Genomic DNA, 18,427 nt, shown 5'->3' with positions numbered 1-18,427 from the left:
TGAAGGAGTGCACAGGTCAAATGCGATGTGTCATTCAGACCACTAGAGACTGAACTTTGTACATGTAGGACCACAAAAATGTGAATTACACCCTGAAAAAAATAGGTCATGCAATGTAATGAAATGCAATGTAAACGGCCAGGTTGACATTTGGGGCATTTATAGATATCAAATGACCAGGAGTGTATTGTTTGAAAAAGAAGTATTATTATAATGAAAACTGAATTTATGTGCATATGTGGATTAGTTTTCATTTAGTTGATTATTGATGTATTTAATTATTTGTATTTTTAGTAATTAAATTTATTGATACTACAGTGCACTCCGCTTAATAGAACACCGGTTAATAGAGTTACTAATCTTTTATCATGACGATTCTGATAATATTATTAATAGGAGAAGGAGGTTGTGTAGAATTTGCTCGTACCTCTCCTGTATCAGATTGGGCAGGCAAATTTGAAACAATTTCTTCTTCTTCTTCAAAAAAAAAAGCTTTTAATTTGAATTTTTTTTGTTTAAATTATCAAGAGGGTGGATGTGGGTGGCAGCATGTCAATCACACCCTAGCCACGCCCTAAAACATAACAATGGTTTATCCGAATTCTCTCTCTCAAGCTGATCACCAGTTTCTTTTTGAAATCGAGTCAATGTTAGCACAAAACCGTTGGCCTTCTGCTAAAAACCGAAAAGAAAAAAAAAGTCGGGAAAAGCCAACTAAGATCTGAACTTTATTTGAGATTAATTAGGTGTGCTTAAAATAATGACAGGGGTTTTAATATGAATGTGATTAATTATTTCTGCTGCGATTGGCTGGCAACTGATCGAGGGTGTCCCCCGCCTACTGCCCGAAGACGGCTGGGATAGGCTCCAGCACCCCCCGCGACCCTAGTGAGGATTAAGCGGATCAGAAAATGGATGGATGGATTTTTTCTGAATACAGCCACATCCCCAGTTTTATGTGTGTGTGCAAACTTTCACAACCACATTATTTCTACTTACCTCTCTAATAATACATATGTTTTAATTGAGTTGACCAGGTCATAGATTACAAAAGTGGTCAGAGTTTTGAAATCATTTATCTTGGTCTAATTTTTTGATATCTCAAAAATCTGACGTTTGAACTATGGTGTGTGGGCCTTCTTGAATTGTATATGTGTTTCCTATGACTACTAGTACTGTGACTGGAGCTGGTGTTGAAAGATAAGAATGCATGAGACATACATTTAAAAAAAACATGTTATAGAAAAGGGCGGCATGGTAGTCCAGTGTTTAGCACGTCGGCTTCACAGTGCAGAGGTGTACCGGGTTCGATTCCAGCTCTGGCCTCCCTGTGTGGAGTTTGCATGTTCTCCCCGGGCCTGCGTGGGTTTTCTCCGGGTGCTCCGGTTTCCTCCCACATTCCCAAAATATGCATGGCAGGCTGATTGAACACTCTAAATTGTCCGTAGGTGTGAGTGTGAGCGTGGATGGTTGTTCGTCTCTGTGTCCCCTGCGATTGGCTGGCAACCGATTCAGGGTGTCCCCCGCCTACTGCCCGGAGACAGCTGGGATAGGCTCCAACACCCGCCACTTCATTCATCAAGTGGTTAGGAAGATGAATGAATGAATGAATTTTATAGAAAAGGAGATACTTGGAAAGTAAAATGGCAGTTAGGTAGGTAAGTAGTTAAGTAGACACATTTTAGGTAGGCAGTAGGACAGTGACAGGGTAGTTTAGTTGGTAGGGAGGTCGGTAGGTCGTTAAGAAGGCACATAGGTCAGCAAGAAGGTAGATCGGTTCAGGTCTGGTAGATAAGTAGGATTGGGAAGTAAGTAGGTTAAGCGTTGATCCATTGCGAGGGAGGTAGTAGGTAATTGAGTCAGTTGGGACGTAATGAAGTCAGTATTCTGCTCATATTTAGTCACGCTGTATAACTTTCCCAAGCCCGCAGCATAGCTTGGCGCCCTTGAAATAATCATCACTTAAAATTGAAATTCTCCCTGCTGGAGACGCACAAATATTGGAATGTGCTAAACTGAGAATCGGTTTAACGGAAAGTTATGATTTCACACCTTGAGTTTTGGTGCCGCTCTTCTGATGATCTAAAAATGATGTGAATCTCTTCCTGCTTTACACTCGTGACACGCAGCCATTGTCTGTAATTCACTGATGCCCAGAATATTCTGTAAATAAAAGCTTTGAAGAAACTGTTCATCGATTCCTGCCTGTATTTGAAGAACCAACATTCCCCTCATCCGAAATTCAACGAGCATGCGGGGGAAAGAAGGCCGCTTTCCCCCCCAACAGTAGTTGGGTACATTGGTTAAGACAGGTCATGGGTTCATTGGTCAATTGGTCTGTTTTTGGTGTCTTTTTACAGTATGCGTGGTAGCTATGTGTGTATTGTGGATAATAGGTAGGTTGGTAGGTGTGGTTACGTAGGTAAGGTATGTTGTTGGTAGGTTTTAGTTGACAGGTAGGGAAAGACGTACGTAGGTGGGTAGGGTAGGTGTAGGTCGGTTAATAGGTAAAAAGGTAGGTATGCGGGGCAAGTTCCTGTTGGGTAGATAGGAAGGTAGGCAAGTACATACAGTACAGTACATAGATAGGTGAAGGTAGTTGGTGTAGGCTGTTTCTTGCTATGAGTAGATAGGTATGTTTAGATGTGTTATGTTGTGAAATACACATAGTAGGTTGATGAACAACACTGTAGTGTGATGAACAGTAGTGAAATATTCTATTGAACTATTCTCAATAGTTATGTTCTGCAAATAAATGCATCCTCTACATAAAAAGCTCAACTTGGCAGATTGGTTATCCAGCAACATGCTTCGTCTTGATAAAAAATGATCACGTCAAGTCGCCATAGGGTACTTTGGCACATTATTTTCTCCACTAACATGCAATTAATCTGCGCGTTCGTCACAGAGAAAGAAAAACAGACACCAAGTGAGTACACATCGTATTTCAGTCAGTATGTCTGCTGTTTTGCCAAAGAAAGTACACTATTAAAAAAAATAAAAATAAACCCAAAACGGGTCAGTAGCTGCGACACGGAATGCTTTTGGATGTAAGTACTTCATTGCTTGATGAATGGAACATTAGAAAAGTAAAATACATTTCAATTTGTCTTTCCTTAAAAAAACACTGCATATATTTTTTTGTATCGTATTATATCTATTGTACTGTAATTCTTTTCTGTACTGTATCCCTATTGTGTCTCTAGTACCATGTTTAATGCAGGGTTTTTCTTGTGGTTGTTGTTGTTTTGCCACATATTGTATGATTGGAATTAAGAGTTAATTTCTCTGATCCGGCGGCTCCCCAAGATGGAGTGCTTTTGCTTGCTCCCTCACGAGACTCTCGGTCCCCACTGCAGAGCTAGCGTAAGCCTTGCTAAGTCATGTTTAGCTCCGCTGCTCACGCTGCAATAAAGCGTGTTAATCTGGCCTTTTCGTGGCGGGACTAAGTTGTCGACGATAACCCACAGACGTGGTGGCGGCCATTTGGAGGGTTTGTGTGGTTACTGTTCCTCTCTCCACTGGCTTTGCGGAGATCATCTGAAACACACTAACACTAAAACCACACACCCAAGGACCCGCGCACACACACAGACACACACACACACTGGCACAGATATCTGCACGAGACATAAACACATATACTACACAAAACTCACACCAAAAAAAAGGCATACAGACCTCATACACACAAACACACTCACGCACACAAAAGAAACCTCACATGCACAAACACATACAAAGACCCACAAACATTCACACAAAGGAAAAAATCACACTCACACATAAAAACCCACAAAAACTTAAGCACACAAACGCATACAAAACATAAAAAAACAAAACCACACCTTTAACTCTTTCAGGAACAGCGGTTACTACAGTGGACAACTTACCATGTTATCAGGTTACAGAGTGCATAAAGGGTTAAAGATGTATGCACACACAGAGCCAAGCACAAACTCACATCCGCCCAAACCCACAAAACACAGCTGCACAAAAACACAAAAAACAAATGCAACAGACATACTATGTGTCGCGTATCAATGCGAGTTTTACACTTGTGCAAGGCTATTTTGGTCAGCAGGGCATTTTCCCACGTTGCAATTGGACCGTGAAATGAGATGAAAATGCAGCAAAACCTTTTGGACGCAGCATCATACCAAATCCAGCATGAAAAAAATGATAGGTGCAGATTATTTCACTCTGCTGGGGTATGCTAAAGAAAAATAAAAAGAGAAGCCCATTTATTAGCTGGAGACCAGTCCTGCTCAGCATCACGCTGTACGGACAGGGGCTGATAAGCTTCGCCTCCCGCGACAACAAACGTCGCGATAGGCTTACGAGCGTGATTCTTCCCGACGACAGATTTTCACCAACAGCCTGATAAGCACACAAATTACACGCTGCTCCCCCCGTTTGCACAAACAGCAGCAATCAGACCCGGTTGCATGTCCTGAAGAAAGGTAGGGGATTATTGCAACCGTTCTTTCAGCAGCAAAAAGTTAATGATCTGTCAAAAATAAATTTGATCACCATTATTTTTCAGGTTGACTGAAAATTACTTAACATATACTCAGTATTCAGGTAACGACCAATAATGACTCAGCTTGCGAGCGTCATATGAGTATCCCTTTAAGGGAGGGGGCGGGGGGCGGGAATCAACAAAATCAACCAAAAAAAAAAAGCAATTGTCTCCCTCCTAAAATCATGAATTTCCTGTGGCTAATCCAATTTTTCAATTCATTTTCACTGACCAGATTCAAGCCTGGTAATCTCCAGACCTGTTTAATCAAGAAATCACCTAAATTCAACCTGCCTGACAAAATGATGCTGACCAAAAAAAATCTCAAAAAATCTCAAAAAGCTGCAACAAAATGCCATGAGTCAAAGAAATTCAGGAACAGATGAAAAATAAAGCAATTCACATCAAACAATGAGGAAAGGATGACAGACTCATGACTCCAGGACTCCAGAGAATCACGGGGGGAGCCATTATCCACAAACTGAGAACGGATGTATCAGTGGTGAAGCTTGCCAGAAGTGGCTAGCCTCCAGAAATTACCCCATGAGCAAAGCAATGACTCATTCAGGAGGTCACAAAGAAATTCAAGACACAAAGCTGCTGGCCTCGCTTCCTTCAGTTAAGGTCAGTTTTTATGACTCAACAACGAGGAAGAGACTGGGTAAAAATGACAATCACTGAAGAGTTCCAAGGTCAAATCCACTGCTGACCAAAAAGAACATAAAGTCTTGTCTTATTTTTGCAAAACACACCTCATTGATTATCAAAGGTTTTAGGCGAATATTCCATGGCTAAACAAAATGAAAGTTGAACCATTTGGAAATAACATGTCTCGGTACATCTGGTGTAAATGTAACACACCATTTCAGAAAAAGTACGTCATACCAACAGTCAAACATAGTATGGTGGTAGCGTGATGTTCCGGGGCTGCTTTTTACTTCAGGGCCTGGATGACTTGCTGGAATCGATTAAACCAGGAATAATGATCTTCACCAAAAAATCCTCAGGAAAAATCTTTGATCCTCAGTTTGTGACATCAAGCTTAAGTGCATTTGCTTTCTGATTTACAATGATTTTAAAAACTGCATTTTATGTCTTCCTATGTTATCATTATCTGATATTTACATGTTTGATTATCTTAAACATTAAAGTCAGATGGAGCTCCTAAAAAAACAACAATGAGAAATGTTGTAATCCTAACGGATAACGTTCTCGTTCTAAAGATAAATGTTTCTCGCTCTCAGGAGAATGTTTGTCGTTCAAATGAGCAATTTTCTCATTCGTATGAGAAAGTAATATGGGAGAATCAGAGACCCTATCACTACATTTCGGTTTGTGTTGTTACTTCCTTGTTTTGAATGTTTCATCGTCATCTGCTGCCATTGCCTCTGGGGAGAGATTTGTACCAAAAAATATTTTTATTTTTACATTGGTCATTTTCATGTGTTTTTCAGATCTGCAAATATATTGTGATTTTCAAGTTTTTTTTAAATATTTTGTGTGCATTATAGATCTAGAAGTAAGGTGGTATGGTGAAAGGTAGATGGGTAGAGAGATTGAGTGTTTCCTTTTTTATATGAGGAATAGGTGGGAGGTAGGGCAAGAAGGTGGTAGGCATGTTTGTTGGTAATTAGGTCAGTAAGTAGGTAGGTTTATAAGTAGGTCAGGAGGTAGATTGTTGGTTTATTGTGCTCTTTATGTGTGCGGTAGGTAAGTTGGTAGTTTTCTGTTTTCTGTGGCTTTTTGTACGTACATTCACATGTTAGCCTCTTTAGTAATTGTACCGTATAAAAACATACGGTATAAACAAACATAGTAAATTTCAGACGGGAGTGGCAACAAACAGGTGGAAGCAAGAGCACTTGGCCTCCTTTGAAGAACTGTTGCTATCTGCTAAACAACACACATCACGCTCAAGGAGAGCAGATTAAGCATCATGATTAGAAAAAAGCTAATGGATGGATGGATGGATGGATGGATTAGAAAAAAGCTCACTTCTAAGTCAGAAAAAAATTGACCGAGTGATGGCTGATAACTTGAAGAACTCTTTCGTTTGGATGCCCATTAAGTCAGGGCACCGAGATGCAAATTGTTTCAATATAAAGTAAAATATTATAAATATATAAATAATATAAATGTGTATATATATAATTTATATTATAAATATATAAATTGGTATTAAATGATAAAACAATATAATTCTCAATGTCGCATCCACTTGTCTGTTCCTGCATAGGCAACTAATCCACACAAAGTGTCTTACATTATTGGTAGTGCCTTACTCCAAAAATGTTCTTATCAGTGAGGTTGTGTGGAATACAGTCTGAGGACATCCTGCCTTATCTGAGCACTTGTCAAGGCACTCCAGTGTGCGGTGCTGGGGGACGACTCTTCACCTCTAGTAGACTGGACATTGTCAGGTGATGGGGTGGGGTGGGGCGGGCAGTCAGGAATGTTGTTGCAGTGGTCTTATCAGTCGTTAAAGCGGCTCTGGACCCCACGGACGAAGACTCAGATGTTCCGTTTGGTGCTATACTGTGCCCCCACCCTCCGAGAACTCCTCAGCATGGCAGATTTAAAGCTATGGTGCAATGCTTTAAGTGACACTTGAGTGTCAGTGAGGACTGACTTATTTGCCCTCTCAACCTCTTCACCGCCTCCCTCGGACGAGATTCTGATGCTCAACATAAGGTTTACATAGACAATCATTGTAAAGCTTATTGACGAAATCAGGTGTTAACCTGGGACCTATAGTACCACCCCCCCTCCGCATCACCCCAACCCATCCATCCATCCATCATCTACCGCTTATCCGGGGCCGGGTCGCGGGGGCAACAGCTTTAGCAGGGAAGCCCAGACTTCCCTCTCCCTAGCTACTTCTTCCAGCTCTCCCCGGGGGATCCCGAGTCGTTCCCAGGCCAGCTGGGTGACATAGTCTCTCCAGCGTGTCCTGGGTCTTCCTCTGGGTCTTCTCCCGGTGGGACATGACCGGAACACCTCACCGGGGAGGCGCTCAGGAGGCATCCGAATCAGATGCCCAAGCCACCTCATCTGGCTCCTCTCGATGTGGAGGAGAAGCGGCTCGACTCTGAGCCCCTCCCGGATGACTGAGCTTCTCACCTTATCTCTAAGGGAGAGCCCGGACACCCTGCGGAGAAAACTCATTTCAGCCGCTTGTATCCGGGATCTCGTTCTTTCGGTCACGACCCATAGCTCGTGACCATAGGTGAGGGTTGGGACGTAGATCGACCGGTAAATTGAGAGCTTCGCCTTTTGGCTCAGCTCCTTCTTCACCACGACAGACCGATACAACGTCCGCATCACAGCAGACGCTGCACCGATCCGCCTGTCGATCTCCCGCTCCCTCCTACCCCCACTCGTGAACAAGACCCCAAGATACTTGAACTCCTCCACTTGGGGTAAGATCTCCTCCCCGACCCGGAGTGGGCACTCCACCCTTTTCCGACTGAGGACCATGGTTTCAGATTTGGAGGTGCTGATTTTCATCCCAACCGCTTCACACTCGGCTGCGAAACGCTCCAGTGAGAGTTGGAGAGCCCCGTTTGAAGGAGCCAACAGCACCACATCATCTGCAAAAAGCAGGGATGAAATACTGAGGCCCCCAAAACGGACCCCCTCAACGCTTCGGCTGCGCCTAGAAATTCTGTCCATAAAGGTTATGAACAGAATCGGCGACAAAGGGCAGCCTTGGCGGAGTCCTACCTCCACTGGAAACGATTCCGACTTACTGCCGGCAATGCGAACCAAACTCTGACATCGGTGGTATAGTGACCGAACAGCCCGTATCAGGGGGTTCGGTACCCCATACCCACGAAGCACCCCCCACAGAACTCCTCGAGGGACACGGTCAAACGCCTTCTCCAAGTCCACAAAACACATGTAGACTGGTTGGGCGAATTCCCACATACCCTCAAGGACCCTGCTAAGGGTGTAGAGCTGGTCCACTGTTCCACGGCCGGGACGAAAACCACACTGCTCCTCCTCAATCTGAGGCTCGACTTCCTGACGGACCCTCCTCTCCAGCACCCCTGAATAGACCTTACCAGGGAGGCTGAGGAGTGTGATCCCTCTGTAGTTGGAACACACCCTCCGGTCCCCCTTTTTAAAAAGAGGGACTATCACCCCGGTCTGCCAATCCAGAGGCACTCTCCCTGTTGTCCACGCGATGTTGCAGAGGCGTGTCAACCAGGACAGGCCCACAACATCCAGAGCCTTGAGGAACTCCGGGCGGATCTCATCCACCCCTGGGGCCTTGCCACCGAGGAGCTTTTTAACAACATCGGTGACTTCAACCACAGAGATAGGAGAGCCCACCTCAGAGTCCCCGGGCTCTGCTTCCTCCAAGGAAGGCGTGTTGGTGGAGTTGAGGAGGTCTTCGAAGTACTCTGCCCACCGGTTCACAACGTCCCGAGTCGAAGTCAGCAGCGCCCCATCCCCACTGTACACAGTGTTAGTGGTGCACTGCTTCCCCCTCCTGAGACGTCGGATGGTGGACCAGAATTTCCTCGAAGCCGTCCGGAAGTCGGCTTCCATGGCCTCACCGAACTCTTCCCACGCTCGGGTTTTTGCCTCGGCGACCACCGAAGCCGCGGCCCGCTTGGCCAATCGATACCTGTCAGCTGCCTCTGGGGTACCACAGGCCATAAAGGCTTGATAGGACTCCTTCTTCAGCTTGACGGCATCCCTTACTGCTGGTGTCCACCAGCGAGTACGGGGGTTGCCGCCACGACAGGCACCAACCACCTTACGGCCACAACTCAGATTGGCCGCCTCAACAATAGAGGCACGGAACACGGTCCACTCGGGCTCAATGTCCCCCGCCTCCCCCGGAACATGGGAAAAGCTCTGTCGGAGGTGGGAGTTGAAACTCCTTCTGACAGGGGATTCCGCCAGACGCTCCCAACAAACCCTCACTATACGTTTGGGTCTGCCAGGACGGACCGGCATCTTCCCCCACCATCGGAGCCTACTCACCACCAGGTGGTGATCAGTTGACAGCTCCGCCCCTCTCTTCACCCGAGTGTCCAGAACATGCGGCCGCAAATCCGATGATACAACTACAAAGTCGATCATCGAACTGCGGCCTAGAGTATCCTGGTGCCAAGTGCACATATGGACACCCTTATGTTTGAACAAGGTGTTCGTTATGGACAATCCGTGACGAGCACAGAAGTCCAATAACAAAACACCACTCGGGTTCAGATCGGGGGGGCCGTTCCTCCCAATCACGCCCCTCCAGGTCTCACTGTCATTGCCCACGTGAGCATTGAAGTCCCCCAGCAGAACAAGGGAGTCCCCAGCAGGAGTACTCTCCAGCACACCCTCCAAGGACTCCAAAAAGGGTGGGTATGCTGAGCTGCTGTTTGGTGCATATGCACAAACAACAGTCAGGACCCGACCCCCCACCCGCAGGCGGAGGGAGGCAACCCTCTCGTCTACCGGTGTGAACCCCAATGTACAGGCACTGAGCCGGGGGGCAATGAGTATGCCCACACCTGCTCTGCGCCTCTCACCGTGAGCAACTCCAGAGTGGAAGAGAGTCCAACCCCTCTCGAGAGAACTGGTACCAGAACCCAGGCTGTGTGTGGAGGCAAGTCCGACTATATCCAGTCGGAAATTCTCTGCCTCACACACCAGCTCGGGCTCCTTCCCTGCCAGAGAGGTGACATTCCATGTCCCAAGAGCTAGCTTCTGCAGCCGAGGATCGGACCGCCAGGGTCCCCGCCTTTGGCTGCCGCCCAGCTCACATTGCACCCGACCCCTTTGGCCCCTCTCATGGGTGGTGAGCCCATGGGAAGGGGGACCCACGTTGCCTCTTCGGGCTGTGCCCGGCCGGGCCCCATGGGTGTAGGCCCGGCCACCAGGCGCTTGCCAACGAGCCCCACCTCCAGGCCTGGCTCCAGAGGGGGGCCCCGGTGACCCGCGTCCGGGCAAGGGAAACCTTGGTCCATATATTTTGCTCATCATAAGGGGTCTTTGAGCCGTGCTTTGTCTGGCCCCTCACCTAGAACCTGTTTGCCATGGGTGACCCTGCCAGGGGCATTAAGCCCCAGACAACTTAGCTTCTAGGATCATTGGGACACACAAACCCCTCCACCGCGGTAAGGTGACGACTCACGGAGGGGCCCAACCCTCCCTCCAAAAAAAAAAAAAAAAAAAAAAAAAAAAAAAAAAAAAGATCCAGAGCAGTGTAAAGTAATGGTGGCCAAACACTTGACTGGAAAATGGAGAAAGCTGCAGGAAATGTGGTCAAAGTTGCGCATCAGTCGAATTGGCGCAAAGAGATCGCAAAGTTGCAAAAATCCTGCAGGGATGGAACGGGATCAGTGAAAACCAAAGCTAACCAAGGCGTGTAATTGCTAGTTGATCAATTGTGCCGAGACTTGAGTCTTTCTTTTTTGGCCAGATTCAAAAGTTGTTTTTTCGCAAACAAGTGCCATCGGATTTTCTCTCAGCTGTGATGTTGCCACTACTTCCCCTCCTCTGGGTCATCGCTCATCCCATAATCCATCGCTCTCCCTCTTCCCTCCCTCTCTCTTTGAGCGAAGGATGGTACTAAGTCGGCGACTTGTCGCCCAACGGACATTAGCAGATGGAGTCATCAACCCCTCAGAAAGGTGCATGTCTTTGGGAGGTCGAGGAAGGTCCCCTTTTGTCCATCTAAGGACTGGCGCTGTGTTGTTGTCAGGTTACCATGGCCATGGTGGAGAGCGCTCGACAAACCCCTGAGTAAATCCCGCTGCTCGCACTGAGCAGATTGATGTGTAGACTCAATCTGGCCTCTTCCTTAAAGTCGACACCGTCGGAATTAAAAGAGAAAATGTGTTTATTTCTCTTTCTCCTTCACAAATACATATTGTGTTTTACTTTTGCATCTTTTTTCTTAAAGTTGTTAAAAGTAATCATGATTGTGTGGCACCAAAAGGGTTCAACAAGGCTTAACGTGGAAAGTTTCTAATTGATGTCCTGCTGAGCTAAAGAGCTGATGACAAAAACCGAAACCGGACCCACGTGGATTTTCTCTCTGTACTCCGGTTTCCTCCCACATTCCAAAAACATGCACCGTAGGTTAATTGAACACTCTACATGGTCCCTTGGTGTGAATGTGAGCGCTTGACTGTCTTTCTGGTAATTGGGAAACAAAAATCTTACTGCACCCAAATAGTTTGAGAACACGTGCTTTCGAGGATTTCTGTATTTATCTGTGTTGCAGAACTATTAGTAAATGCATTTTCACAGCCAGAATATTTGTGACTGCAGGGCTTTAAGAGTGATGCCTTAATGAGCATTTTACTAAGTGCTGGTTTGTCACATAACACATCCATCAGCCAACACTGGCATCAGAGGGCCTTTTTAAAAAATTTTAAACAAAGAATCACCTAATTGACCTCGGGAGACAGTACATGTAAACATGTGCACCGACACGCATGTTACGCACACGTACTAATGGCTGTCGCACGCAGATTAATGGCGGTCAAGAATGTGCTTCAGATGAAAGCTTGATTGGCGTCAGGGTGAAGGAATGCTTAATTGTGTATTTATTTCAACAGTGGACAGACAATTGTTTGGATAGAAATTGCCTGACTGTGCAGTATGCTCTTTCATTTTAACCATGATCATTTAAATATAAGATATAAATCGGGGATGTAACAATTCCTGTTACATTCTGAGTATGGGTCCGGTGCGAGTGGGAAAAGAGGCTTTAAAAAACGTTTTAAAAAGTCATTTCCATGAGGTGCTACTGAGAGAGTTTTGGGTAGTCGTGTTCAGGATCTCTAAAATACATTTAGAGCAGGGCACATTTATCACTGTTAATCGCTGTCGGGAGCCAATCAGAAGCCTGAAGAAAAAAATTCCCAGAAAAGGTGTTTTTACAACAATGGCCAATTAAGCAAAAGCAAACTACTAACGGGACTTATTCTTGAGTGTCACACTTGATTATAAATGGGGCAATAAAATGTATGTATGAGGTGCAAAATAATAACAAAAATAATATTAATAAAGACATAAATTAATATTTATTAATGCTGCCATTTTTTTTAGGAATTCGAGTCATGGAAGTTGCACAGGATTCCCATGGGATGAGAGTCAACTTTAATCACTGGATTGTGTTGGGACCGAAGAAAAGGTTTACAGGAGCAGACGGGAGCGGCACTATCTAGTCGAAAAATATAATGTTGCACCAAATAGTGAGAGGCCATGAGGAGAAAGGGATCAATAAATTGTTCAATAAATTAGCATAATGCAACTTTAGTTGATTTTTTTTTCTGGTTTCCCTCAGTTTTCCTTAGTGTTGGTGATTTTCAAAATGGGACAAAAAAAAAAAAAACTAGGACAAAATGGGAGTCGTTTTCACCAAGACAGTATGGGACAACATTTATTTTTTTCATGGTCCATGACTGGGACGATACTGGATGTATTTCCTGTCGGAGTGGGTTGAGATGGGAGTAAAAATCTATTCCCGTGTCACCCGAAAAACAAAAACAAAAACCAAAAACAAAAAAGATTATTACATTATTACATCATAACAGAATTACCCAAGGTTGTGTAGCTTTCTATGCTGACCTCATAAACTGTCACCCAATTTTGCATGAAGTCACCGTTTCCTCATAAAATGACAGTGGAAAGCAAGCCTTCGATGATGACTGTAGGATGAATTTAACCAAAGTGGTGGATGCTAAATTTGCAATGGATCGTTTTATGTTCTGCTATAAGAAATGCATTCAAAGCGTACGAATGCCAGAGGTTGTTAGTCAGTGGGCGTGAAATGGGTTGCCCGGTCCACCACAGCCTTGAGCGATGAGCTGTGCAAAAGTGAGCCAAGGCCCAGCCGTGACTGAGTGGGTGAGACGAAGGCCGGCTGCAACGCGGCGAAGGTTAACAAAATCACGGCATACGGAATTTACGAGCGGACGCGGGCTGTCGTCATTTCACACAATGTCAAAGGCGTCACACTCTGTAAACTGTAAAGACAGCTGCACCAGCTAAGAGCAAACACCGTCGTCTTACAGCTGTACAATACACACAAGGGGTGGGACAGTATTCCGATTTTTCGGTATATACCATATCAGGTGAGGGACGTAATAACTACAGTGCAGCTAAGCTTCTGGGTAGCGGATATGACGGTTGGCGAGATATTTTTGGAGAAATGTCAAGCTTGTTAGCGCTCCTGAAACGATCATTTAAACAGCAACTCCCAGGCTGCAGATCTGTTCGTAACACATCTCATTGATGTTTTATCGCATAATAATTACTGTTGTTAAAACAGTTACTGTTGCACTTACTGTGTCATTTATTTCCTTAAAAGAAGACATGGTGTTGTACTTGTTAAAACAAAAACAATTAGGCTCTAATGTAATATATGAGAATAATAATAATAATAATAATTATTATTATTATTATTATCGCATAGATTTTGTATTTGTCTGTATTCTTCATTTCCAAAAAAAGAAAGATATTATTATTCAAGATATTGAAGAAAGAGACACGTTTTACACAGTTTGCAGCACAGAATTTGCTTATATGACAATTTCACATTTATTGGAGAATTACCGTTCAAAAATCACACCCATTTACATAAACGTGAATCACTTTTAAGTTTTGCATTTTGTTCCTTTAGTGTACCTGTGAACAGAACTCTTACCTTAAAATAATAAATGTACTATATGGTGGTGATTTCTAGCATACAGTTACAGGAAGGAAAACTTTTGAAAACCACCTTTACTTTCCGACCATTTTTTGTTACTTTGACATCGTAGCCCGACAATGGATCCAAACAACAAAGATGGAAGATGTGACGAGCCAATGGCCATCAATCTTGATTATTGTCAGTATATCGTCTTACAGTCGTCATCATCTTGACTCATAAATATTTGCCTTGTTGCGATGGGATTTACGTTGCCAACTAGTGGTCTGGCATGCAAACGACACCATCGACAGTTACCCTTGCAAAATACATAAATTTCAAAGGGGCTTTAAAGTTGAGCCATGTTGCAACAACTCCTGAGGGATGGGTTTGTGTCACTCGATTGCACATTATCACTTTATACGTTAAAACGTGACTAAGTTGACTCATGTTTGGCCATTATTTGGATGATTCTGACCACTCTTTTCGATTAATAGTGCTTCTTTGAATTCTTAGAGGTAGTCTGAGCCACAGGTTTGTCTCTCCATTGTACAGTGTATCAGGTTCTCGCAGCATGTGGTTTTCATTTGAAGATGGTCTGCATGTTATTCTATGCAATATCAAACACCCTGTGACCGGTTCTCATTTTGTCAATGCATTCAACGTTGCGTTGCATTTCCGTCATGCCAGCTGCTGTGATTCATTGGGAGAAGTGGGGGAGACGCTTGGCCTGATGGCTCTACCCTGAGCTTAGTACCATCCATCTCCATCATTTCCCCCCTTTTACTGTTGCCAGTCAACCCCCTCACATATTGAATGCCGCCCTCCTTGGGATGCAAGTACCATATGTCGTCATGCTAACATACTGTAGTTCCATGGTCAACCCCAAGTCGAGGTCAAGTGATTTATGCACAGGGGGTAGAGGGTGAGCACACGCGTCCCACCATGAAAACCTCTTACTGTACTCGCATGGCCTATAATGGGCATTCTTGTTTAAAGACCGCAGTAATGGGGGTCAAAGTTTGGCCGGAGGTCAGGTGTTGAGGAGGTGCAGAGTCCGAGGGAGTGGGTGCCTTGCAAAGTAGTCCCCCTGTTAAGTCGTAGCCTCATGCTGCAATCATTACCTCCCCAAGAGCAAAAGAATGAGGGCGAGGGCTATTGTTTTGATCGTCAAATGTGTGTTGGTTTGTTTGTGTCTTTGTTTGTTTGTTTGTTTGTTTGTTTGTTTGCAAGGCAGCAAGACTGTGTGAAATCTAACAACTGATTTCCGTAAATGATGTTCCCTTGTCCCATCCAAATAAAAAGGATGGGGTTATGGTTTGTGAACTAAAGTTATGGATCACATTAGAGAACAATGGGGTAAGGGTGAGAGGAGATTATTAAAGGGTAGAAAAGAAGAATGCCGATTGAGTTTTGGCTAAGAGAAGAAAAGTTTGTTTTGGTGTTCGACATGATGGGTTCGGGTTAGAGGCCAAGGATTAGGTTTAGACAAGACACATTAAGGAATAGGAATTTGATTGGGCACCATTAGACAATTCAGCACAAACGCAATTTCAAAAATAGAATGACGCAAGAAGATGATTCACCTCAAATTCACTTAACTAGTCACGATTTTATAAATTCATATGCATGACCAAAAAGCTGTGTGTTCATCAAAACTGCATGTAAAAATTAAAGCCAAGACTGCAGCCGAGCCCCAAATCAGGCAAGGGCACAGAAATATTTCACATGTTCCTCACTGGTTCTGGAGACTCTTTCAGACATTTCCCAAGCATTCACACGTTGACTGGACATGATTTTGGGAATGCACTCGCCTGGACAAGGAAATGATCGCCGAAAACCAAGCCGTGAGGACATTAGAACCTCCCGTTCAACTCAAGACCGGGACCTGGCGAGATTAATGATGAAATGCAAACCTACCACTCCTTACTTGAGCATAATCTCTGGATGAGCGCCGACGTGGACGAGTGTCACGAAGGCTCACTGCTAACATGGCTGTAGAGCCTCTGGTAATACTGAAGCATTAGAAAACACACACGAAGCGCTGGGGGGGGGGTTTGTAGGGATGCTTCCAAACTGAAGCAGAACCACGCTCGAGGGATCGACACGCTGGCCCAACGACAGAGGGGTCGAGCCAAATGTCAACCTTAAAACGTGAGTCTGTGCACGGATTTTTCCCGGAATAACCGATGAGTTCCATCATGCCGGCAAGCCATCCTGACTGACAGTGGTCTGTCTTTGCCGTGGCCCTCGCTGCCCCCTGTTGTATATCATCTTTTACTCCGACACAACGGACTTCTGTGGGGAGGAGGGGATTATGTGTCAAGCATTTATTTTGTTAAGGGATCAAGCGCCTCCATACTTTCACCCTAAATAGAACTCAACTCTGGTGAAGGTTTGAGATGGCTGGTGCAGGTGCTGGTTAGTTTGCGCCCCGGAATGCCTGCGGGATTACGTGGCAAGTTTCAAGCAGCTGCTAGCAGGGAGTCACCCGAGGGCTAAAAGTGGATTCCCCCCGCCAGGCATTGTGCTTTGTGCTTACTTTCATTGTTCTGTTTGTAAGGGAGAAAGTTTGCCGCCATCGTGTTTATTTTACAATGCCAACACTTGAGGTCACCAACTGGGAACAAATGACGATTTGAAGTCCACTGAGATCACCGGGCTAATCCGGGCCTGCCGTAGATCCTTCTGTAATTCCGCTATGCAGCCAGCACTCGGGGGGCCATTGGAGATTTTGATTTATGGGGCGGGACGGAGGGGGGCACCACTTCAGATGACCTGTTAATGCCCACCGGAATACTTGGGACGACAGCTCGCTCAAAATGTCACAGAGGTGCGCAACCTTTCATGCTCCCTTCTCAGAACTGTAAGTCCATTGGACTGCCACCTTTTATTAATCCTGCGCAGCCTTCCCCAACCCTCGTGTAAATCAAACCATGCTGCCATTCCTGCAGCGGAAGCTCAATAAAAGCAGAAGGTCAGAAGCTTCGGTGGACCTCGCGTGGAAACTGTGACAAAAGCCTTGCTGACAGAACGGACACAAGCCGAAACCTCGCCGGCTTTTTTTTAAATGATTAATGAATATCGGGTGGCCCAGAAGAGCAAACACGGGGAGAATCTCAGTGCTCTGATCCCGTCTCTGAGAGTGACTTAGTGGGAGAATGAAGTGCATCCAGAGTGCTTGATCCTGGGTAAGATGAAGCCGGCCTTCATTACAAGAGCGTAAAAAGCTCGCCGGCTCATTGGCATTAGGTTAATATTCTAAAGATTAAAGTGGCATTGTTGGAAGCACAGAGCATTGATTTCTCCACAGGGATCCATTACTTTGACGGCCTGAGCACTCTTGGAATCGCTGTGTTGATGATTATTCTAATGGATTAAAAGTCATCCATTTTTTTTCTGTGTATCCTGGTATGTGATTTAAGGTCTCGCTCCTAAAAGTCAAAAGTTGCTTCGCTTGGAATTTGCTCAAAATGGCACCTTCCAACTAAAATGGCTGACATGAAGGCCTTCTTACAATCTGTTTGTTATTATTGATATGAAGCAGGGGTTGTGTTGCCTAAATTGTAACAATTGATTAAGTGTACAACAATGATAAAATGCCACTGCATCGCTTGGAAGTATCACTACACACCTTATGGTTATGTACATCCTTTACAGAATCCCCCTCAATGTACTGTATATTATCAATGATGACACTTTAGTTATACTCACATGTTGCAGAAGGTTAAAAGTAAAAGTTAGGGGCCGGTATTTTTGGTTGATATTCTCCACTCGTCTTCAAGTCACATTGAAATTCCACTCGTGTCCTCTCAGTGCTTCTGATGGTGACACTTTAGTGGAGGAGAAAGGAAGACAGAGCAGAACTCAACAAATGGTCCAAAATCAGTCAAAATGAAAGGAATTTGTGAGTCACCCAAAAAATCCATCTTAATGTGACTCAGTAATTTAAGAAATGTTGTTGTTGTGCGGTGTAGTGAAGTGCCTCAGCATTTTTTGGGGTAAGACGGTCAAGTGATCTGCCCCCCCCATTCCCCCACCGAAAAAATAAATAAAAATACAAATAAAAAAGTGAAATGCGTTAATCACGGCACAACACCAAACAAAAATGTCACAAAAAAAAAATTCTGAAACAATGATCTCATCTCAATTTAATCATAATTGTACTCTATTTCATGTGTTCTGTACAAGATACATTATTTGGAAACAATTGATGTGCGTCATCTCTAGGGATGAGTACCGAACCTTGGCACTGAACT

The sequence above is a fragment of the Hippocampus zosterae genome, chromosome 1 (genome assembly GCF_025434085.1).
Source record: "Hippocampus zosterae strain Florida chromosome 1, ASM2543408v3, whole genome shotgun sequence".
In the NCBI taxonomy this organism is placed as follows: Eukaryota; Metazoa; Chordata; class Actinopteri; order Syngnathiformes; family Syngnathidae; genus Hippocampus; species Hippocampus zosterae.
Note: the sequence above shows the minus strand (reverse complement) of the source record.